Source organism: Vipera berus (genome assembly GCF_964194415.1).
Source record: "Vipera berus genome assembly, chromosome: 1".
NCBI lineage: Eukaryota > Metazoa > Chordata > Lepidosauria > Squamata > Viperidae > Vipera > Vipera berus.
Window position 1 is genome coordinate 203755120 of NC_138202.1, and position 23298 is coordinate 203778417.

Below are 23298 nucleotides of genomic sequence, written 5' to 3' on the forward strand. Positions count from 1 at the left end.
AATCACCATTTATTTTTCTGAAGGTAACAAACCATATTCTTCTGTTCAAAAATCAAACTCAGAAATTTAAATCATAAAAAGGATTAAATAACAAAGGCAAATGCATATGTTACCTCAAACTCTATTTCCAGCTTCATTAGATGTATGCAAAAAAAAGGTCACAATATTTCACCACCAGATGAGGAGAGATAAGTAGACCAGAAAGTAAATAAATCAGAAATGATCTGGTATCCATTTATCCAAACGGTAACACTTCATATATGACATTCCACAAGATATTTCTAAATTGTGATTCAATTCCTGCATCATTTATTTTTCAGAATAAAATCCCGTTACTGTAATTCCTCAAATTTTCCAATGGTCACTGCTAATCAACTGTATAAATACAAAGAAAAATCATGCTTTTATCCAGAAATGACTCTAGCCCTTCATGTTACAAATGGGCTTAGTATAACATGTGTCAAGCATTTCTAAAATGGGATAGTAAACAATACAGTATGGATTTAAGCAGCAAGTAAATGCATTGCTGCGTATAAATAACTGTGTCTTAAATATTCTGTTATCTTAATGATTTGTAACTTAAGTGTATCTAAGTGTTTATTTGATGTACATATATACATGTATATATATATATTTGAACATTGTAGACAAAAAGGTTTGTCAGCCCGCTGGTACTGTATCCAATGTTTTTAAATAATAAGTTTTAATAAAAAATATTTAAAAAAAAACTGTGTGGCCTCTTCACATAGAAAGAGCTATCTTCAGTTCTTTGTCAAGTCAAAACATTTCCCACCAGAAGTCCTTAATAACGTATTTGTCATGGAAGTTCCACGAAATATTTCCAATAGAAATATTTCCAATAGAAATATTTTTCTAAAAAGAATATCTTCCATTTCTTATATTATGGGAAGTACTTACCAAATATTTACAACTGTTTTGATATTCATTTATCTAATATCTTGCTACAATTGCTGGATATATAACCACACCTTTGTATTTTCATAAAAGTGGAAAAGCTCAGCCAAGTATGTTGAGGTATGCTTATATCCTGGTTTGGCAGTTGCTTACTTTCTGCAGCTTATACTAATGAAAAAGCTTCCCTTACTTGTATCCTCATTCAACACTGTATGGTTTCACAGAAAAAGAAAAGCAAGCAATTTCCAGCAAAACATTCATAAAGCATCATGCTGTGTCCTACAAGGTAGCAGAGGAGACATGAGGGGAAAAAGCCTTGCCTAACCCTTGAACAACAGAGGCTGCTTATAAAATATTCAACATAGAATTCTTTAAAACAGAACTCTCCAGACAATTACAGTAATGTAAATAAACACAAAAATAATTAAAACTTGCTTGACTTTGGAGATAGAAGGAAAAACCTTTTTTCATCTCTTTTTGATTCTAAAAAAAACCCCCACAACATTTTTATTTAACAAGTCATTTAAAAAACAGGTTGTCAGAACTACTTGTACTAAGTAACTTTTGAACTATTGAATGCTGGACAGCCAACCCAAGGAAATATTGTAGTAGGAAACTACTAGCTCTTATTCAATGGGTTATAAGAACATTACAATCTTATTTCAAAGCAGCTTCTCACCCACTCCAACAATATAAACTGGATATTATTTAGCATTCTGCATATTATATTCAAATGCTAACATGCACACCCCTCACATTTTTAGTATTTTATATAATTTAAAATTGAATCCTAAAGCCACAACCTTAAAATTCAATTTGATATTTAGGTAATGTGACAGCTTGCTTCAAAGTTCACGCCCCAGAAGGTTCCATCGGATTGGAACTGCTGAACAACATATCCCAAAATAATCTATGAGAGCCTCATGGAAAAGGATGGAAAATAAACGGTATAAAATACATATAATGTTCACACAGCCATCTTGTTTTCCTGATCTTGCTTAAGGAATACACAGAAACTGGAATTAAAATTTTGGCACTTAAAACATATCAATGCACCAACATTTTTCCATTAATGATACAATCTTAAAAATATTGATTCAAAAGTAAAACCACTCAGTTCAGTGTGACTTCAGGTAACTGTGGATATTGCAACATGCAGATACAACTTGAGTTCTAGGTGATCCATGACTGGCTCAGCTCAATAAACTGTTTTATTGCTCAAACCAAATGTCTGCTTAATCCTGCCTTTTGTTGCCACAAAATTCAGCTACATTCCCACAAGTAGGACATCACTTACATCCTCATGCATCGTTGACTTGTGTCATTTTCTAAAATCTATCTAGCTGCTGCCCATTAGTACCTTCATTTTAAAAGCAGTCAATTCCTCCCTTTACACTAAATAAGAGCTTCTTCTGCTAGTCTTGATCTTCCCATATTTTAACTTCACAAAATGAACTCTTTTACATTACTGCACATCTTTTGCTCATTATAAAGTTGCTCCAGCTTCTTAATTATTTTGGTTATTGTTCTTTACATTTTATGCCAGCTAGAGAACCAACAATTTCCTTTCGAGCAAGAGAAAATAGTTTCTAAGTTATTTCTTTGATGAAGAATCATCACAAATTGTGAAAACCTCTTAGAACTTTTGTTTTCCTATTTAATAAAATCAATTTCCCCACACATTCCCTTCTGCTTGGCTCTGATCCATCTCACACAACTATTTTCCTCAGGTTCTCAATTGCAGCAAAAATAAAAAATAAAAAAAGAATCAACCCTTACCTGTAAAGTCATAGGAGCCTAAGCTGAAAGAAGAGTATATCTGCTAACTGAAATGCAATATAAACATTGCAAAAAATGATAATAATCAGTCCATAATAGCAAATCTTTGTGGAAAATATGCCCCTTCATCTGTACAGATCTGAGAAATGTGGAGGAGAATGGCAGGAGGGGAAAATAAAAGAAGAGGTAAGAAAGAATGAAAAGTATGACAGAACGTTTTTAATCACCCTGCATGTGTTAGCAGTACATCAATGAAAGAAGACCTCTGTCATAGCTACTCTTTTATTAATGACCATCATCAACAGGACAATTTTGAATAGCTTTGTAAATATTTCATGAATTTGATCCTGCAGACTGTGATCCACAGAAGCTTATGCAATAATAATTGGTTCTAAGGTACCAGAAAATCCTTTGTTGTTTTCTGTTAGCTGGAGTCTTAAAGTCTTAGTTTTATTTACTTCCCTAAAAACAAAGATAGATTGATTTTAAAAAAATGAAAGAGAAGGGGGGAAAATCAAAACACTGTTGTTTTTGTCCTTTGTATTTAAAAAAAATTGCAGGAAGTAGGTTAAAATTGAAACTTTGTGCAAACACCAAGAACAATAGTACACTTATAAAACCATATCAGGGATAAATGACACTCCTGCACAGCACTGCGCATATGTGCATATGTACACCTGTAAGCACACATCCATTATAAAAGCAAAGAGGGAAAGCTGGACTTCCATGTTGTTTCTGATTCTGCAACCAAATGAAGAAAAGACAGTCACAAAGCAAATAAATGGATTGCATTGATTTAAGATCCGTACTTAATTTGCAAGTCAACTGGATAGAACAGGGGTCGGCAACCTTGGCTCTTTTATGACTGGTGGACTTCAACTCCCAGAATTCCTGAGCCAGCTACCCCTGGGATAGAAGGAGATTCTAAATGATAGACAAAGTTATACTTGTTTAAGCCACAGATATAGAAGGAATACACTATTCTTCTGCATGTACTTTTTAATTTGGTTGAAATGTCACACTAAGCCCCGGTACAAAAAGCTTAATCATTCACATGAAATCAGAATTTTTAAAGAAAAATATGCTTGTGGATTCAGACAAAACATATTAAATTATGATCTATAAAATGGTAACAATATTGGTTTGCCCAGTAATGCAGCTAAAACTGATGGTTTCTGGGAAATGAAAACCAACAAATCGGTTAGGTGGGTAATCACTACCTACCTACAAGCTTTCAACTATAATTATTTTATTTTATATTTGCTCTGTGGCTACTTCAAACCATGGCAGCTGGAGTTGACCATCATCTAAAAATAGAGTTTCTAAGGATCTTACAACAGCCACAAACAGTTATAGGTGATCTTTTTTGGATTGTTCTTATCATTTCCAGGCTTTGCAATCCCATTCAGTTTATATTTATACTTGGGACCAATATGCTAAAGACCTTTAAATACTTCATCTTTATAACTACTAATAAACTGAATAAAAACATCCTGACTAATTGTAGCCATGTGTTTTATGTAACTTTTAGCCTTCAGTAAAATACGCTGCTCCTCAGAGACAGAAGACTACAGAACAATTAATTCTTCAGGGTACTGGATTCTCAGGAGAAGGCAAAAACGTTCCTTGAGAAGCAAACTAATGCTTTTTCCCCCCTTGGGAAACAAGTATTTTTGTTCACATTTTTTTTTAAATTAATCTGCCTGGCAGACACCAGAAGCACCCTACAAAATTGATTCAGAAAAAACAAAAAAATTAATAATAATGGAATGCTATTGAATTACTTTAAAGTAAGACATTGTTTGGGAAGCATATGTCATTTATCCTTATTATCTACTTCCAGATGCCAAATTTAAAAAGAAGGTTATATTCAGAACTGGAAGTTTAATCAATGTTCCTAATGAGTAGTAACAAAACACCGGGGATGGGAGAGGAAGGAAATAAAGGAGCAGCACAAGTCACCAATGGACTGATGCTAACTGTGAAAGTCTGCGTTAATAAGTATCTGCATCTTTTAGGATTATTTTCAGTATGTGTAAACAAAGGTAACAGGTTCTGTTTCGTCACTAATGCCTTTTTTCAAAGCCTTAAGCTGCATTCCCATCATGTGCATATTTTCTTGTACCACTTGTGTTTATGTTTCTTAAAACATATTAGTAAAAAGCTTTGAGAAATACCATGATTTAGTGGAAAGAGTGCTAAAAAGGTACTTATACTGGGCTGCTTGTCATGTCTCAATTCTACCAATCTGCAGTTGATGGGCAAAGGGGAAGGAGGGAGCCAGACAAAAGGCCAGGTTATCTGCGAGACCACCTCTCCCTAAAGAGATTTAACTGTCTTATCAGATAGAATAGACACATTCCTAGACCCTTCCCTTAAACATTGCCATCTTATGGGAACTAGGAAGCGTGCCTTTGCCCTATAGGTCCCCGCCCTATAGAATATTCTTCCCCATGAAGTTTGACAGGACCCCACTCTCCCACCCTTCTGGATTTCCCCCCAAGCACTGGGATAGGGTGGGGTGGATGAGCAATTTAACGAGGGGCGGCATGCAGGAACCTAACTTTGTTGCCAGTTTTCTAATGTTTATCTTTTAGTAAACATACGTATTATTTTGCCTTATTACTGATGTTTTAATTGTTGATTGGGAGCCGCCCAGAATTTGATATGTTAGGTGGCTCTATAAATGTTTTAAACAAGCAAACATATGGCTTACTTCCATGGTTTTAAAGCCTGTTCTAGAAAGGTAGGAACCTCATAATACCAACTTCTTAAAATCCAAAAATGTTATTTTCATTCTAATGTTATGTAGAACTAAGTACATACTGTATAAATATTTTCTCTCTCTTTCTTTCTCTGTGTAACTCAAAAGCATAATTATGGGTAGATGGATGTGTCAGCAGATGGAATGGCAAGCTGCTGCAACGATATATTTATGTAACTTGTAGACAGTCTGTTGCCAAATAAACATAATAATAAAAGTTAAGAATTAAATTCCACAGGTCATTTAGAATTCTTAAAAAATATATAACCTCTTCCTTTCTCAGTTAAAACATTTCCTTCTTTCAAACACTGCTCCAGGCCGTTACATTCCAAGTGCAAAGCTTATTCTAAGTATTTCACAGAAGATCGCATTACAAAAACAAAATTTTGTAAAGCTCATTCTTCTCTACCCTCACTGGTGCAGCAAAGGATGAGTCTACAAGCTTGAGATTCATACAAGTTGGTTGACATCATGATTTTTCACTGTATCTGAGCCAGCTCACCTTGTTCTTTCCTCTTGTATATAAATTCTTTAACAATATCTCATCATGTGTTGTGTCACCATTAATTATGAATAGCATTTATCCTTCAAACCAAAGTTGGAAATCAAAGCAAAGTGGATCTCCAACTTTGGATTTGGAGGGCAACACTAAATATGGAGTGGAACATCGTATGCCAGGACGGCACCACAAAGAAGAGAAACTGCTCATAACTCTTCCATCACCTTTTCACAGATAGTCCACAGAACCCTAAATGCATGTGCTTAAACCAGCAAGACCAAAAACATCCGTAAAAACCTAGCAATTTCAGTACCGAAAATATAACCATGAAATACTGGGAAGAGAAAAAAAAAAGCAGACACGTCAATGGCTCATTTGATGGGAAGAAAAAAACATGTTGTCTTTCCTCATTATAAACATCCAGAAATCTGTCTGATTTTGATCTTGGAAAATTCATCCCAGACTGCAATCCTATTCAGATTGACTTGGAAGTAAGCCTTTCTGAACGTCCTGGAAATTGCTTTCAAATAAGGTAAAAATAAAATCTCTCCCAGGTCAACCTCAACAGCATGAAAGTAATTTGCCACTCATGTTTTGAGATAGTTTTTTGCTTCTTCCAGTCCTTTCTTCTAGGTCTCTCAGCTCAATACCACCCTTAGCCTTTCTGAGATCAGAACTGCCACCTGCATTACTTCCAAATAAGTGAGAATAAAATTGTATTATAGGAACTAAAGAAAAGGTTGTTTGGCAAATGTGTATTTCCATTCAGGCACAACATTGGCAGATTGGTCACGATCTGTTTTGGGGATGTTTTTACATCATATTTTACCTTAATTTAAATTAATCTTTTCTGTATTTTTTTTGATAGCTACCTTGAGTTTCCACTTTTGTAATCGGCATGCAGAAAAAGAGCAAATTCAACAAAAGCACTATGGTCCTGAGACATTTTGGTAGTTGTAACATTTACTCTTTGACATTCATCCCTGCAACGCTAGAAATCCCTATACAAAGGGGTTAATCTAATTCCATTACAGTCCATTATGCATATCTTCCTACAGAAATCTCAGAGGCTGGAAAAACACGGGAATGAGGAATATTTCCAGTTATTGAGCCAAAAAGGTTTCATAACACCTTCCTTATTCTTCTGGGTATAAAAATCAAAATGAATCTAAACATGTGAAATTCTGCAGTGCAAACACTGTACTCCTGTTCCTTGAACTAACACTTTCAGTCTAATTTCTGAACAATGGGAAAGTAATTTGTACACCTTACACAGGTAACAACTGAATATTTGGAATAGTGATGGTACTGGTCTTAGATCCTTGAAAAATCTATCAAAGTAATGACAGATTTTTGCCTTGTTCGGTGTTCACAGACTTTAATTACCTTAGCAGTCATGCAATTAATCTTTCCAGCAAAATCACAGCTGTTAGCTGATGATGGGAAAGCTGCATTAAAGATCAGGCAGGGACACCAAAATAACTGGTCACAAGGATTCAACAATATTAGAACTGCAATCCAAGTGCATGAGAATAAGGCTTGAACAAATAGTACACTATACTGCTAAGTTTCAAGCCAGTCAATTACTTCCCTGCAGCACAAACCTTTGTGCTTCTCAGCGTAAATTTATCACATCATTTTTTCCCCAATATACAATACCTTTTCAGTATTCAACCTGAGTTTCAAAGTACTTCTTTCATGAGGTGTACCAAAACGTACTCTTTATATCCCAAAGGATATTGCATATAGTTTGCTTGCAAAATATATCCTGGCTGTTTTTTAGCCCAGGAGACCAGAGTGATGTACAACCTATTATAGTATGTCCAAAAATAACTACCGTATATACTTGAGTATAAGCCGAATTTTTCAGCCCACTTTTTGGGCTGAAAAATTCCACTTCGGCTTATACTCCAGTCAACAAAAAAACTTACCGAGGACTTGTGCGCGGCCGAGGCTTTGGTGCTTCCGGGATCGCGCGCACCTCTCCCAAGCCACCGCCGTCCGAGACCTGCCGAAGTTTGGGGAGGTTTGGGGAGGTGCGCGCGCACCTCCCCAAACCTCCCCAAACGTCGGCAGGTCTCCGTTCCTCCGCGCCCTGCCTGCCTGCTTCTTTCCGCAGCGGAAAGAAGCAGGCAGGCAGGGCGTGGAGGAACGGAGACCTGCCGACGTTTGGGGAGGTTTGGGCGCCTCCCCAAACCTCCCCAAACGTCGGCAGGTCTCCGTTCCTCCTGCCGACGTTTGGGGAGGTTTGGGCGCCTCCCCAAACCTCCCCAAATGTCGGCAGGTCTCCGTTCCTCCTGCCGACGTTTGGGGAGGTTTGGGCGCCTCCCCAAACCTCCCCAGGTCTCCGTTCCTCCGCGCAGACCTGCCGACGTTTGGGGAGGTTTGGGCGCCTCCCCAAACCTCCCCAAACGTCGGCAGGTCTCCGTTCCTCCTGCCGACGTTTGGGGAGGTTTGGGCGCCTCCCCAAACCTCCCCAGGTCTCCGTTCCTCCGCGCAGACCTGCCGACGTTTGGGGAGGTTTGGGCGCCTCCCCAAACGTCGGCAGGTCTCCGTTCCTCCTGCCGACGTTTGGGGAGGTTTGGGCACCTCCCCAAACCTCCCCAGGTCTCCGTTCCTCCGCGCAGACCTGCCGACGTTTGGGGAGGTTTGGGCGCCTCCCCAAACCTCCCCAAACGTCGGCAGGTCTCCGTTCCTCCTGCCGACGTTTGGGGAGGTTTGGGCACCTCCCCAAACCTCCCCAGGTCTCCGTTCCTCCGCGCAGACCTGCCGACGTTTGGGGAGGTTTGGGCGCCTCCCCAAACCTCCCCAGGTCTCCGTTCCTCCTGCCGACGTTTGGGGAGGTTTGGGCGCCTCCCCAAACCTCCCCAGGTCTCCGTTCCTCCTGCCGACGTTTGGGGAGGTTTGGGCACCTCCCCAAACCTCCCCAGGTCTCCGTTCCTCCGCACAGACCTGCCGACGTTTGGGGAGGTTTGGGCGCCTCCCCAAACCTCCCCAGGTCTCCGTTCCTCCGCGCAGACCTGCCGACGTTTGGGGAGGTTTGGGCGCCTCCCCAAACGTCGGCAGGTCTGCGCGACGTTTGGGGAGGCGCCCAAACCTCCCCAAACGTCGGCAGGTCTGCGCGGAGGAACGGAGACCTGGGGAGGTTTGGGGAGGCGCCCAAACCTCCCCAAACGTCGGCAGGAGGAACGGAGACCTGCCGACGTTTGGGGAGGTTTGGGGAGGTGCCCAAACCTCCCCAAACGTCGGCAGGTCTGCGCGGAGGAACGGAGACCTGGGGAGGTTTGGGGAGGCGCCCAAACCTCCCCAAACGTCGGCAGGAGGAACGGAGACCTGCCGACGTTTGGGGAGGTTTGGGGAGGCGCCCAAACCTCCCCAAACGTCGGCAGGTCTGCGCGGAGGAACGGAGACCTGGGGAGGTTTGGGGAGGCGCCCAAACCTCCCCAAACGTCGGCAGGAGGAACGGAGACCTGCCGACGTTTGGGGAGGTTTGGGGAGGCGCCCAAACCTCCCCAAACGTCGGCAGGTCTGCGCGGAGGAACGGAGACCTGCCGAAGTTTGGGGAGGTTTGGGGAGGCGCCCAAACCTCCCCAAACGTCGGCAGGAGGAACGGAGACCTGCCGAAGTTTGGGGAGGTTTGGGGAGGCGCCCAAACCTCCCCAAATGTCGGCAGGTCTGCGCGGAGGAACGGAGACCTGGGGAGGTTTGGGGAGGCGCCCAAACCTCCCCAAACGTCGGCAGGTCTGCGCGGAGGAACGGAGACCTGGGGAGGTTTGGGGAGGCGCCCAAACCTCCCCAAACGTCGGCAGGTCTCCGTTCCTCCGCGCCCTGCCTGCCTGCTTCTTTCCGCAGTGGAAAGAAGCAGGCAGGCAGGGCGCGGAGGTCCGGAGACCTGCCAACGTTTGGGGAGGTTTGGGGAGGTGCGCGCGCACCTCCCCAAACCTCCCCAAACTTCGGCAGGTCTCCGGACGGCGGCGGCTTGGGAGAGGTGCGCGCGATCCTGGAAGCACCGAAGCCTCGGCCGCGCGCAAGTCCTCGGTAAGCTCCAGGCGGTCACTTGCTTCGCGTCTCCTGAGGGAAGGGGGGGCGACTGGAGCGGGCGTGTTTCCTCGCCTGCTGGGCGCCGCGATTTGCCCGGGGAACGCGCGGGCCCCGAATGGCAGCGTGGAGCGAGGAAGCGGACAGCCAGGGCTTCCCCGAGAGCCGCGGCCACACAGGGTATTCCTGTGTATTCAGGCTTGCAAAATGGCGGATCGAGCCTCTGCTGGCGGCAGAGGCTTGCAGAGCGCGGATCCAGCCTCCGCCGGCGGCGGAGGCTTGCAGAACGGCGGATCGGCTTATACTCGAGTCAACAACTTTTCCCAGTTTTTGGGGGTGAAATTGGGGGTCTCGGCTTATACTCGAGTCGGCTTATACTCAAGTATATACGGTAATTTGAAATCTAATATAACTTAAAGTCAGCTATTCTAGAGTTTATTTCTGAGATACGAGCCCTTAGGATGTGCCCTGAAACATTTTTCCTCTGTTGCCTAAAAATGCATTTAACTTTGAAACCATCTATCTGGTTTCCCATATTTGATTTATGTAAAACAACTCACACTTTCTGTTTATTTCAGTAAAGTCTGCAGAAACATTCTCAACATTCTTAATCAGGATTAATTTAATGTACATAACTGTACACAGTGACATCTATATTTTTGGGAGTAGAGGCCATAGATAGCCATTCACTTTTTTTCCAGAGAATAAAAGAACATGTTTCCCTACAGTTGGATTAACTGCAATAATGCCAGTTTCCATATTACTATTAAACCATTATTTTATGTAATGAGAACAAGCTGCAGCAGGTGTGCAGTTCATGTACTCCTCCCCTATCTCCTTCTGCTACTCATAATTCAGCCTTAAATATATCTAAGTAAGTCCCAATTCAGGACAGAAAGTAGACTAAAATCTTTTGCAGCATCAAGCTGGTACCTGCAAAGAAAGCCATGGACGATGTAGCAACAATTCCCACAAACTGCTTATTTAATCCATTCATCTGCTGATTTATAAACAAGTGCAAGTTTAAATAATCTTTTCATTCCCACGTACCTGATGCAGCTTTAATAAACAAATGACTACATTCCTTTCTATCCACCAAACCTCTGAGGGAAATGAATTAATTTCTCTCTCACATAATTGTCTGATGGATCTCTAGTGCATTTTATAATCCATTTTACCAGAAAAGACAGTTTTATAATCTCCATATCTGTTTATCTTTCTTACAGAAAACAATCGTGACTTGATTTTGTTTACAGTATATAACTGGCATGCACCTTCCTCTAGCAGCATCCTAGAAATAAAATCATGTTTTACGTGTCTGAAACATATTGGTAGTGCAGCATCAGGAAAATAGAAATGATCATGTATCCTGTGTTCTGTGTGAGAGGCAATCGTCACACATACCATAATACTCATTCTGATCAGTCCTAGTTTGTATACTGAACAAACTAGGACTGTCTCTAAATGCTTCAAGAAAATTGCCCCGGACTTCCAGTTTGACGTTCCAGCGTAATAGGCGCCGGAAGATGGGGCTCCATCTTCCATGTTCAATTTTGCCCCGCTGGAGACCCTAAAAAGGGTCGAAAGTCACTCTGAAGAGGCGACGAAGAAGGAGGGGACCCTTGTCGATCGCACAGGGGCGGTGGCCCTTCTGCTGTATCCAAGGAAGTCCTCCAAACTGGCAGGGGAAATGACTAGCTACATTCATGTGGCCAGTCAGAAGCTGCTGACAACCAAAGACAAGCACTAACTAGCAATTTCTGAGCAACGTGGATGGAACTGGGTGAGACTTTATCCTCTTTTTATGGCCCTAACACTACTTTCCTGGAAAAAAGAATGCCCAAAGCAAAGAATCCTCCCCAAGGAGAGAGGGAAGGGAAGTTATTGCCCTGCTCCCTTAGGAAAAGAAAAGTGGCAAATTAATTGCTTTGAGGGAAAACAGGAAACTACAAGATCAATTTGGAACTAATACAGATCTATAGCTTTGAAATTTGGGGACTAAAAGTACCTTTGAGACTTTTTTTAGAAAAAATATTTGAAAGTCTGCAAAATAAGCTTGATTTGGAAAGCTGGAAGATGGTGTCAATGACATCTAGTGGAGAATTATTGCACTACAATTTACTATGCTTAAGGGAAACTTGGCTTGAAGCCCAGACTCAGATAAGACTCTTTGTTGTTCCTGGACACTTTCACTTTTGCAGACTGCAGCTGGGAAAAGGGAAAAACAAAAACTCTTGGGCTGCTTATCTGGTCTGGGGACCCTATTGGACTATAAAGACTACATACAAAAATAAAATGAGTGTTCTATACTCAGCCTTAAATGGCAAGAAATCATCTTCAACGCCTGTCTCCAAAGCTCGCAGCTTGATATATCAACAAGAAAATGTTAATGAATCTCAGAAATAAATACTTTCCATGTTGAAATCAATCCAACAGACAATTGTTTTATTTCAGGATGAGACTAAAAATAACGCAAATGAGATAAAAGAACAATTTTCTAACCTAAATTTACAAATGCAGGCAATGACTGCAAAGAAGGAACTAATAACCTAGAAAACAGAAGGAAAATTAGAAGAAACGGTTCCAAAGATGGAGGGCCTAAAGGAAGGAAATAACAGATACAGACAAATGAAAAATTAGAAGATGCAGTGATAACACCGGAAATGGAAAAGACATCATACTTGTCAAGATCTCAGAAAACATTTGAAGATAAGGAAGAAGAGCTGATCAAATGGATGATAAAGCTGTTAGGAGAAATGCTAAATATTGACAAACAAGAAATGAAAAGAAAAACTGAAGGATGGAGGCTGTTTAATGAATATAAATGGGTTTAGGGTTCTTCCAAAAACTCTTCAACCAAATTATTTTCCTCATTCCAAACAATATATGCAAGAACAGAGGAAGAACTACTTGATGATTTAAATGTACTGACTTGGAAAGTTATTTGGCAAAGGAAGAAAGCTAGAGTAAGACTGAAGAAAATAGAGGTCCTGACCTATTAGATGGGATTTTATACTACTAAACAGATGTTTGAATATGGCTAAGAAAATAGATAACTGTTAGAAATGAAAGTATTATTATAATTAGAAGGATAGGATTTGTAACTAGAATATTATACTTTGATATGAGATGGGAAATATGAAAATTCTAAAAGAGTTTGAATAAGGGAAGCTTTTGGTTACCCAAATATAACTTTTTATGAGAAAATTATAAGCAACAGAGATATTTCAAACATTGATGGGAAATTAAAATTTTTAAAAAGCAGGAAAAACAGAATATTGATTGAATAAATGGATTTTAAGTGCAAATGCAATTGAGATATATTTTCGCTAGAGAAGATATTATAAATTGATACTATCGATATCATGTATAATACCAGAAAAATGTGATGAAGAGGTCTATATTTAATTGTATATGTATTAACAGTAACAAGAATTGTATTTGCCCAATATGGAAAAATGCATACCCACCGGACGAAAAGAGGACCAAGCACTGGATGGTGTAGTGTTGGAACTAGACTGAGAAAGTTAATATGTACCACTGAATTACTAACAGACCCAGACAACACTTTGCTTATTAAGTACTTATGATTGTAAAATTAGAAAATTAATAAAATATTTATAAAAAAGAAAAAAAGAAAATTGCCCCAAAAATGGCAACATGAAAAGCCTGACTCATTCCCTAAGCACTTGCAAGTTTCTGAAGAAAAACTATATTTATATAAGCCCGAGTTCTCCTAATATCTTCAATTTAACAAGTGTAGAAATCGGCAATTACAGTTTCATTCTTTGATTTAAACAAAACTCCCCTTCCTCCAGTTGAGATTCGTTGTCACTAAGGCGTGTGCCAATAGCTGTGGTTTTGAGTGAACCATAACTTTGCTTTGACTATAATTAAATTTACAGCTAACCCTTAACCATGATTAAGTCCTTTGGGAAATATGAAAGGAAAGAAGAAATGATCACTTACTTCATGGCTCACTTTCAATTTCTTAAAACATTATGAAGAAATGAAGAACTTTACTTTTGTAGTAATCTAGTACAAAAAAAATTAAACAGAATGTGAAGGTAATATGTACTTACTATATTGCAAAACTGACATTCATGTATCTTTAAATATCAGTTACTAAGTGGAAACACCAGGGGAGAACACATTACTGTTTGTCCTGGAAACATTGATGGATTACTATCAGAAAGAGGCCATTAGATCCATCTTAGCCTAATCAAGCTACATATCATCCAAGAAGAGGCTCTACTGCCTTTCTGTTAATTTTTATAGCAACCAACTTAGATTCTTAAGCTTCACTCAGAAGTGTCAAAAGTAAGATTGATACCCAACAATTTCTATGCCATAATAGGGATACAGCAGAGACTGGCCAAAGTATACTGCTCAAAAAAATAAAGGGAACACAAGATAAGACATCCTACTATTAAATACAGTACATTGTGTTGTTTAAGTGTTCCCTTTATTTTTTGAGCAGTATATATTCCTAAGCCATCTATTCATTTTATTTGAACTGGGTGCAAATAATGTTGTCACAACTGTGACTTTTATTTAGCTAATTATATCTCAATTATTTGCTAGATTTAAAAAAAAATGATTTATGAACCAGATGTCATAAAATTACCCAAGAGCTAATGGTGTTAGCTATTAAATCTCCCCCTTTGTTTCTCTTTCTTAGTATAATTGCTGGTTTACTGAGACCTTGTCCAATCTAGGGTTACTTATACATGCATTTATTCTTCAGTACATTATCAGAGGAATTCAAGAAGCTGTAGTCCAATTCAAAAAAAAAAGGAGGCCAACTTAAGGAAAGCCATTTTATTGCAAAGAATAACAATTTAATACTTTGTATTAAATTATTTTCCAATGCTTCCTTTTTCTGCTATTTATTGTAAGTATCAATAATAATGGAGGTGAAAAAAATTCACCTGACACATTTTTTAACAGATGTCCATCTATCCTTCAAAGATGACTACATGCAGAAGATTAATGAAATTATTATCAAGCAACCAGCAGAAATTCCTCAGTCAGCAGCCCCTTTTCTATTTATCACATTACTTCCTAACCACAACTGTAGTCATACATCCCACTTCCCATTTTTTTCTGACCCAACAAACACTTATCAAGAAACAGCAGGGACAACATACATGCAGAAGCAAGCGTCTAATCTGAATAAGTTTACAAAACCTCTTTTGGAATTAAGAAAACAGGTCTTTGGAAATATTTTCATATGTTTGGCTTTGTGTTTGTGTGTGTGTGTGTGTGTGTGTGTGTGTGTGTGTGTGTAGAGACACAGAGAGAGAGAGATTAGTAAGAAAGTCTCATCTGCACTGACCACCATAGTTGGATGGATGGATGGATGGATGATTTATTTATTTATTTATTTTGCTGCCCATCTGACAGTTTTCAGGCTCTTCCAGAAAGCCAGGAGTGGGGGGAGGGGGGTGGTTCTAACCTCCAGTGGGAGAATATTCCAAAGAGTGAGTGGCTACAGCAGAAAAGACTCTTCTAAAAATGTAAAGGTAAAGGTTCCCCCGCAAATGCGTGCTAGTCGTTTCCGACTCTAGGGGCCGGTGCTCATCTCCGTTTCAAAGCCAAAGAGCCAGCGCTTGTCCGAAGACGTCTCCGTGGTCATGTGGCCGGCATGACTAGATGCCAAAGGCGCACAGAACGCTGTTACCTTCCCACTGTAGTGGTCCCTATTTTTCTACTTGCATTTTTTACGTGCTTTCGAACTGCTAGGTTGGCAGAAGCTGGGACGAGTAACAGGCGCTCACTCTGTTATGCGGCACTCGGGATTCGACCCGCCAAACTGCCGACCTTCTGATCGACAAGCTCAGCGTCCTAACCCACTGAGCCACCACGTCCCTACTCTTCTAAAGAGCAGCCTAATACAAGATCTGAACACTTTCACCACCTCTGGAATGTTGGCTAACAACTAGATAAAGAAACTATAGCCAAAATGGAAGATAACTTTCTTAAGAGAAGTTACCTTTGTATATACTGAAAGCTCAGTTCTTCAGACACCCGGCCTCTATACCTAAACCAGTACAATCCATACTCAAGAGGCTTGGAAGAATGCTGAACGCTGTAAAACTCTGAAAACTGAAAAGTGCATAAACTCTTCAGAAAAAATAAAATCTAATCAGGCTAAGGCAGGAAGGAGGGAGCAAGAAGCCCATGTGAATAGAGTAGACCAAATATGGGGGAAACAGTACAACATTTTCTTGAAATTACCCCTTGTTTAATATCTGTAGGTGTTTTACCGACAAACGTTATCGATTATACTCTAAAGGGCGTAACTCAAAACAAAAATCAAATAAAACCAAAATATATTGAGAAAAATCACCAGAACAATCGCTAGAATCCCTAAGAGCAAGAAACAAAGTTTTAAATTAACTCAGTGAAACACATTTTGCATCCCTTGTGAAAAGGAAACTTAGGGAAATGTAAACCCTGATTCAAAGAGACAAGCATTCCAAATCTTGTTCCAAACCATCACTCTTTCAAGCTGATGCCAAGAAAAAAAAAAGAACCTGCACCAAAAACAGCCTGAATATATCTTCTTATATCCAGTAGGGTAGGGACTGAAATAATTACAAATGAAGGCAAATATATGTGTCCCAGGATAATGTTGCAGGATCCAGTCTGGGTCCTTCACTGGGACCAGAGGTTTAGTCGTCCGAAATTTTTGGACTCATGCTGGAACCCATCCTCAGGGAACTTCTCTCTCATTTGAATGCGAGGAGGGGCTCCAGCATGAGTCCAAAAACTCGGAAGACTAAACTTCTGGTCCCAGTGGCTGACCCAGTCTGGATCCTGCAACTGAAATAACTGACTATGAATCAGCTAATCAGCGTGTCTCAGCCAGGCGCAGCATTAACAGAGGGATAGAATCAAGATCACGTGAAGTACTAATACCACTTTACAATGCCTTGGTAAAGCCACACTAGGAATACTGCATCCAGTTTTGGTCACCACGATGTAAAAAAGATGTCGAGACTCTAGAAAGGGTACAGAGAAGAGCAACAAAGATGATTAGGGGGCTGGAGGCTAAAACATATAGGGAACGGTTGCTGGAATTGGGTATGTGTAGTTTAACGAAGAGAGGGGTGAGGGGTGACATGATAGCAGTGTTCCAATATCTCAGGGGCTGCCACAAAGAAGAGGGAGTCAAACTATTCTCCAAAGCACCTGAAAGCAGGACAAGAAGCAACGGATGGAAACTAGTCAAGGAGAGAAGCAACCTAGAACTAAGGAGAAACTTCCTGACAGTTAGAACAATTAACCAGTGGAACAACCTGCCTCCAGAGGTGGTGAATGCTCCAACACTGGAAGTTTTTAAGAAGAGACTGGACAGCCATTTGTCTGAAATGGTATAGGGTTTCCTGCCTGAGCAGGGGGTTGGACTAGATGACCTCCAAGGTCCCTTCCAACATTATTATTATTATTATTATTATTATTATTATTATTATTATTATTATTATTATTATTATTATTATTATTATTATTATTATTATTATTATTATTATTCTGAAACAAAACTTGGTCAGGCCAGGTTAGTAGGTGGATCAGAGCTCTCCAGGAAACCCACTGTGGCCAAATTGAGAAGTCAAAAAGAACACTGGGAGAAGATAATGGCAACCCATCTTGTAGGGGAGTTGGGTGGCATTAAAAAAATTAATAAATAAATAAAATGGCAATTACCATGAAGTCACCAGACGGAGGTCAATGCAAAGGTGATTTTACCTTTTTCATAAAGTTGCAGCTTTCCCAATCTCCAGATGTATTGGACTACAATTCCCATCCCTTCCAACTACTCTGGCTACTGCAGTTTGCCTTGGACCTAGCAGTGCACATTCTTTAGCATCAAGATAGCTAGCTCCTCTGAACATGTTCATCCATAATTATAAAAAAAAATCCAGTGAATATAGTTATTTATATTTCCTGAAAGGTAGCTGCATTTGTTGTTTAAATTTATAGACTGAGCTCTATTCAGTTACATCAACTGAAATATTTCCAAACAAACAACAAGTTTTCAGATTTTTCAGAACACGTCATTAGGTAGGAGGTTAACTCAAAATAGGGAAATTAAGAAAGTTCAGGCTAGTGTAGTTCTGGGGTCCAATGTCCATCTGCCACAAACAGTTTGGTCATCACTCCAAAAAGACTCTTCTCCCTCTTGGTCTTCATTTCAAAGAGGGGAATGTGTTAGTCTTGGGTGGTGTCTAAAAGGAAGCACAGGTGACCTTTATCTTCTTTTCTTTTTCCATAATGCAGCTACACATTATCAGGGTCACTCATACTGTAGAAACAAAGGGATGGTCAGACTGAAGCCAGTGATTTCCTTTTCAATCACCCACTCATGATGAATGTATTTCTGTTTGGAGTTTTTACCTTTACTGCTTAGTATAACTATATCGCTACTCTTACTGTACAAGTCTAGAGAGCCATAGGTTTACATGAACAAAAAACATGCTATTTCTCTATATGTGGGGTGGTAAATGTGAGACAAGGAACTACATTTAAAGGCAGAGCGGCTATTACTTAGACTCATATTCTCATGCCTAAAAATTAAAGTTTCCTAACCTGAAAAGATGGGGGGGGAAAGAAACTGTGTTTTAGAACAAAGCTTCTATGCGTGGGAGTGCAGCTGTAAAGCAAAGCACACTGTTACTCAAGCAGATACGAAACCATACCTAATATCAAGTCAGGTTTGAAAATTGTTTTGACAGCCACTAGCACAGATCTATTTTACAGCACAGGTCTGATTTATAGGCAAAGACAAGGGCCACAAGCCAAGCCAAACCCACAGGCTGAAGTGCATTTTACCACTGTTTTAGCATATGTAATCTAAACTGTACTCACCATTATATTATTCTGAAATAAATTTCTGTTAGAAACAATGCAAATACTACCATTTATTATATTACCTCCTTCAATTTACCCGAAAACTATTCATTCACATGCGGACTGTCTTATTTGCAAGATATCTGTTTTGGATCATATGCCAACCTCTCCAGCATTTGCCAAGATGCAAACAAAAGAAAGGCAGTTATGTAATCAGACTATATCTGGTTCCAAGGAAACAGTCAATTGTGCAAGGTATTTCGAAGTGGTCTACTGAAATGTGATGCCACACATAATAACTTCTATTCAATCTTTGCTTATGTAACATTTATGACAAAGCTATGTTTTGCTCTTTACAGACCTTCATTTCTTTGGCATACATCAACAATTGGCAAAGCTACAAAACTGTACTGTTAAAAAGTAAAGTCTTTTAAAATTCATGCTAGATTTCTGATGCCATCAGGGACTCGTCCAGATAGGTTTCTTGGCAGCAATGCAAAACGTGCAATAGTTTGCTATTCAATTAGAAATCTTTGGAAATGGACCATAGCTCTATACTAATTATAACAAGATAGCCATGTTGATCCAAGGTGGCCAAAAAAAAATCAGGATTCCAAAATAAAACTAATTTTATTAAAAGGCATATGCTTTCATGAAGCATTCTTTGCATCGGATTCTGCAGCTCACGAAAGAGTATACCTTTTAGTAAAATTTCTTAGTCAGAAAAGTTGCTACCAGATTCCTGACAGTTTAAACCAAAGCATCCTATCACAGAATCCCATATACTTTATAGTGGTATTTGTTTCCAAAGCTGAACCATTGTTTTTCCTACACAGATACTCTCTTCAAGCATCATCATTCATGCATCCAATTCCTAATTCACAAGTGACAAATCTGACCTTTTGTGGCACACCCCACTTGTGACATGTTTCTCCTATAAGGATTCACTTTTTTATTCCTATACAATTTAACTCAGTCACAAACTCACTTATAGTACTAAGGAATGCATGAGAGAGAATGGTATTGTGATAGCATGACAAATGCATGCATATACATGTACAAATCACGTTTGTATAATCTTCGACGTGTCCTACTGCTAGGGTGATTAATGCATGTTTACATTTAAATATATGGACACACTTTTCCAGAATTACTTGAGGACAGTGTCCATACTTTATGTTTCTGGACCAACCACCTCATTGGTGACTCTGGGCCAATCTCTCTCACAGGGCCTGCCTACCTCACAAGGTTGCTGTGGGAACCAAATAAACACATCACTTTAATCTCCCAGAGAAAAAAGAGGGATAAAAATGTGATAAATTATACACAATGCCACTTTTTTCTGCTGTATGCTCTCTCCTCATGCAAGTTATATTACTAATTTATCGCAATGGTTCGCATGGTAGCCCCGATACATCTGTACACACACTTTTCTTAGTAGCTCCCAAAGATTGCTATCTTGGCCAAAAGTACTACTTCATCCATGAAGAACAATAATAATGCAGGAAAGGAACCAAGAAGATAAACAACAGCACAAAGGAGGCAGTGCCCAGCATTTCACTTCTGAAGAGAATCAACAAGCGCATTCAAAAGCACCTGACAAGAGTCACCAAATGCCAATCCGGTTTAAGAATCCGGCTTCTTTCTGCAGGTATAGGCTTCACGAATCATTTCCTTTACCAAAACGCACCATCCCAGGTCAATACCCTCGAATCCATCTCTGGAAAAAGAAAAAGAAAAACCCCTTCACCGGGAAAGTTTAAAGGGATCCCGAATCCCTGGGAGACGGGGGGGGGGGGGGTAAAGGCGAAGAAAAAAGCTGGGAAGGAGGCTGCAGGTCACTGCACAGCATCCACCTTTTTTTTTATAACACACAGAGACACACACACACACACCAAGCATCTAAAACTAAAGTAAGACTTGAGCCACAAGAACCGCGTTTCTTAGCTCAGCAGCCCGCGCTGCCATTTCATCCCGGATGCACATACAAAGAAAAAGGTGACTTGCTCGGCGAGCAATCAACAATAAAAAGGAGAGGAGGAGGAGGAGGAGGAGAAAGGCTTGGCGCTTCGCTTCTGGACAGACCTGCCACGACGCCACTTTTATAAAGCAGGAGCAAACAAATCCAAAAAGTGCACCACAAAGCAAAGGCCGGGTGGGGGGGAGAGGGCAGAGGGAGGGGGAAGGGCTACCGAAGAAGCCCTGCCACACCGAAGGGCTTTCGCTAACAAGGTCTCGGTCAGTAGTAGTAGCAGCAGCAGCGCCTTTTCGAAAGGGCCGCCAAGGAGGAATAAATAAAACCGGTCGTTCCTTTTGCTTTCTTCCAAAGCGGCGCTTCGGACGCGCTTTCCCCGGCGGGCTTACCAGGCAAGCAAGCGCTTCGGTCCCCGCGGGATTTCCCTCTTAGGGAGAGGAGCGCGGAGAAGGGGCTGCTCGGGGGAGGACCGGCAGACGCAGCCGCGGCCCTGTGGACTCCCCAGCCGACCCCCGCCACCTCCGGCGCCCGGGAATCGCCGCTCCTTGTCCAGGCAAGACACCGCGTCGCCTCGCCGGGAGCCGAGGGCCACTCGGTCGTCCTGCCCGCCCGAGCTCGGGAAAGGCAACCCTCAGCTCGCAGCAGCGTCCCCGGCACCGCATTCCCCCCTCGCCCTCCTCCTCCTCCTCCTTCCACCTCTTCCCCGCCTCCCTTTTGTCAGCGCTCCCGCCACAGGGTCTTACATCAGCTGTCGCCGGACGGTGCCGGGAAGGAAGAAGGGACGAGAGCGAGAGGAGAAAGCCCCGCCGCCGTTGCCGTTAAGCGCTCCCGGGCACCAGATGATTTGGGAAGGCGCCAAGTCGGGGGGGGGAAAAAAAGGGGGGGGGACGCCTTTCCCCCCCCCCACACACACACCCCTCCGTCCTCTTCCCCCCCTCCTCTCTCTCTCTCTCTCCTCGCCCAGTTCCAGACCAGCCTTCAGCTGCCGGCGAGCGTCTTTGCGATTGGCAGGCGCCGCGTGAGTTTGCTACTCCTGGTTCGCGGGCTAAGGCGGCGCGTTTCTTGCCGGCGCGCGGGCGCTCGGGCGCGCGCGCCCCCTGTCTCCGTGTGGGAGCGCGCTCACCTCCAGCCAGCCAGCCAGCCAGCCGCCCAGGCCCGGCGGACCTGTCCGCGGGTTCGCGCGCACCATCCGGGGAGACGGGGGCGGCGGCGGCGGGCAGGCAGGGCAAAAAAAACGGAGCGGCCCTCGCGTTATAGCCAGCGGCGCACATTCGGTTTTTGCAATTGTGGGTTTTTTTCCGCACGGCCGCCGCCAAGACGGTGGCGGGGGTCAAAGGGACTGGCGATGGGAGCCGTATCGGTGCTCTCTGAACAATGCACCGGGAAGATGGCAGCGGGAAGGGAAGGGGGGGGGGGGGTTTCGTAGTGGTATTGGTCTTCTAGGCCAAGCAGTCATCGAAGCTGGCCGGCAGGTGCCTCGTTCTCGTGAGGGCGCCCAAATGGTGCCGGAGCAGGTGCAGGACGGCAGAAAGCCGCAGGCAGGCTTCCGAAATCAGAGAACGGGAAAGCAGATGGAAAGGTGGATCTGAGCTCAGTGGCAATTGCCCCAAGGAAAGTGTAGACCAGGTCACTGACATCAGGGCAAAGACTAGGCCAAATTCTGCATAATTTTTTTTATTTATTTTTTATTTTAATTCCATTTATCTCCTGCCCTTCTCCGAAGACTCAGGGCGGCTTACAATCTAAGCACAAATTAAATGTGCTTAGCAATAGCCTTCATTCTATGTATATGCCTGCTTATTGCAATAGCCTTCATTCTATGTATATGCCTGCTTATTAGGGCTTTCGGGGGGGGGGGGCAAGCGGCATTATTACAAAGTCAGCTTATTGCCCCCAACAATCTGGGTCCTCATTTTACCTACCTCGGAAGGATGGAAGGCTGAGTCAACCTTGAGCCTGGTGGGACTTGAACCTGCACTAATTGCAGGCAGCTGGTGTTACTTAAGGAGGCATTAGCCCACTGCTCCACCAGAAACACCCGAGAAGAAGAAAAGCAGCCCACGTCTACCTTTAAGCTGTTGGCCTTGAAACGTGGAGAGGAAAGTCTGCGGCTTATTTCCTGGGTCTCCTGCTGTTTCTCTGTTTTGTCTCATAACTTGAAACCCTGGCGTGAGCTAAAGCAGCATGCAGAGAGATCAAGGCTTCAATTACATGGGCTTTTAAGAATTTGAATGCAAATGATCTTGAAAACGGGAGGACAAAGGGTGACCAGGGTGACCGAAAAAAAGAAAACATTTGCCCAAAAGCAAAGGGATATCAAAGGGGTTTGCCTGATTATTATAGAGATTGATTGCCTCTTCTATTCGTGCTCTCATAACAGCTTGTGTGGTTTCCAAACATAATGTGAAATCAATTATGCCAAATTTATAAAAGCAGTTCAAAATAGTCAAATTAAAATGAAAAATGTACTAGCCT

General features: G+C 41.8%; 1 protein-coding gene across 6 annotated transcripts in view; it reads right to left on the minus strand.

Moving 5' to 3' along the window:
* PLCB4 (phospholipase C beta 4) overlaps positions 1–21778 on the minus strand; it is a 189466-nt gene extending 167688 nt beyond the window's left edge. Inside the window, exons 1-2 of one of the 6 annotated variants that reach the window (XM_081321998.1) lie at positions 21567–21773; positions 13965–14030 (exon numbers count right to left, since the gene is read on the minus strand). The gene's annotated coding sequence lies outside the window, so the exon portion shown is untranslated. Of the gene's footprint in view, positions 1–13964; positions 14031–15990; positions 16677–20444; positions 20532–21212; positions 21450–21566 lie in introns of those variants that run through there. The other 5 variants (XM_081321999.1, XM_081322000.1, XM_081321997.1 and 2 more) reach the window with 5 other exon arrangements.
* Positions 21779–23298: the final 1520 nt, after the last annotated feature.